The sequence below is a fragment of the Vigna umbellata genome, chromosome 9, assembly GCF_029865625.1.
Source record: "Vigna umbellata cultivar VRB3 chromosome 9, Vumbellata_1.0, whole genome shotgun sequence".
Lineage (NCBI taxonomy): Eukaryota > Viridiplantae > Streptophyta > Magnoliopsida > Fabales > Fabaceae > Vigna > Vigna umbellata.
The window spans coordinates 43,886,445-43,888,949 of NC_142173.1; positions in this window are offsets into that span (position 1 = coordinate 43,886,445).

The window sequence follows — 2,505 nt, forward strand, 5'->3', positions numbered from 1 at the left end:
AATAGTTGACCGACTTTCACGCTCCCAGATTCATATTCTTAAAATTTTCCTTTTAATATGAACATGTAATTATTTGTTTGCTTCAATATATTGTTTACGTGAATATATTGTATGTTGCATATGTAATTATTTGTGTGTTTGAATATATATATTGTTGTTGTGCATTAGCCTTAGTTTGCTGTTTGAGATTCAATACAAAAATTATTGACTATCTCCCGTTTTTTTTAACAAATGTACTTTTACAAATGAATAGAAAGGAGATAGTAATAATAATTTACAAGTATTTAATCTTGAATTTTCCGGTTGGATAGTTTAAGAAGTGTAATAACTTTTTCATAGTTTATTAATACTTATCAATTTTAATATATGTGTCTTAAATTTCATGAAATCTTGCAGTTGTGTTTTGTATTGATCTTTGGGTGCATATTTGATTGTGATTTATAATCACTTTCATTTCGTGTAACCTGAACACCAATGCGAAATGCTGACAAAATTTCGTGAAATTTTAGATATGTTGTTTAAAATTGATATGTTTAATAAACTAAAAAAAGTGAATCTTCTTGAATGGGATAGGGTCACACCTTGAATACAAACACTATTAAAGTGATCATTCAAGATTATTGAATTGTGTAAACAATTTCAGTAAACATGCGTACGGATCGAGGGTGAATTAATTTACCACGCATCAGCACTGAGTACGAGAGAGTGGTAGAAGAATTTATAGAGTTTGCGCAACGTAATGCGAGTACAAGTGGTTATGATGAAGTCAAGTTTAGATGTCCTTGTGTGAACTGTTTGAATGGGAGGAAGTTGAATGCAACCGATATTAGGGAACATCTTATCTATGATGGTTTCATACGAAGTTATACAACATGGATATGGCCCAACGAGGCAACAAACTTTCCAACATCCAACTGAAAATGTATATGATTCCACCATGGATATGGAAGATCGACCGGAAGAAGACAACTTAGAGGACATGATCCGCGATGTTGGCGCAGAAGCTTTTGCCTAAGCATATGTGTATGAATCAACTAAGTTTGCATGGTTGTCAACGGTGTTAAGGCTCATGAATTTAAAGGCGAGCAATGGATGGACTGATAAGAATTTTACAGAATTATTTTCGTTGTTGAATGAAATGCTGCCAGATGAAAATACATTACCCACTCGTAATTATGATGCAAAAAAATTCTTTGTCCGATGGGTATGGAGTATAAATGGATACATGTATGTCCAAATGATTGCATATTGTATAGGAATGAGTATAATGTTTTGACAAAGTGTCCAAAATGTGGGTTATCACGATACAAGGAAAAGAACAACGGTAAAGATAGTGGTCACACAGAAAAGAATGGTTATGCTTTGAAAGTAGTTTGGTGCCTTCCACTGGTGGCCAGACTTAAGCGTTTGTTCGCAAATCCCAAAGACGCTAAAAACCTAAGATGGCATGCAGATGAGAGAACAACTGATGGGCTGCTTCGTCATCTAGCTGATTCAAAGCAATGGAAAAATATTGATCAAGAATTCCCCCAATTTGGTCAAGAGTGTAGAAATCTTAGGTTTGGCTTAGCTACTGATGGAATGAATCCTTTTGGTAATTTAAGTACAAATTACAGTTGTTGGCCCATTATATTGATAATTTACAACTTATCTCCTGGATTGTGCATGAAAAGAAAGTACATAATGTTGTCAATGTTCATATCTGGTCCAAAGCAGCCTGGAAATGACATAGATGTTTATCTCAGGCCACTAGTTGAAGACTTGAAGTTGTTGTGGGTTAATGGGGTTGAAATATTTGATGTCTTTGCTTCAGAAACTTTCATGATGCATGCCATGTTATTTTGCACCATTAATGACTTTCCAGCTTACGGTAATTTGTCGGGGTATAATGTGAAGGGTGATAAAGCATGTCCTATATGTGAAGAAAACACTGTAACTCATCAATTAAAACACGGAAGGAAGACAATGTATATGCGTCATCGGCAATTTTTACAATCTAATCATCCATATTGAAGGTTAAAGAAAACATTCAATGGAGTACAAGAGAAAGACAATGCACCCATTCCACTTACTGGACTTGAAGTTGTTGAAAAAGTTAATCGAGTACATCATGTATTTAGGAAAACATCCAAGAAGTCTTCTGTAACCACCCCTTGGAAGAAGAAATCAATATTCTTTGATGTTCCATATTGGTCAAAGTTAGATGTTAGACATTGCATAGATGTGATGCATGTAGAGAAGAATGTTTGTGATAGCTTGATTGGTACACTACTAAACATTCAGGGAAAAACAAAAGATGGAGTGAATGCGCGTTTGGATTTGGTTGACATGAAGATCCGAGAAGAGTTGGCACCAAGAGAGATTGGTAAACCTACTTATTTTCCCCCTGCATGTTACACAATGTCCAGACAACAGAATATAAGTTTTCGTCTTTGTTTAAAGAGTATCAAGGTACCACAAGGATACTCTTCAAATATCCAGAGCTTAGTGTCAATGCTGGACTTA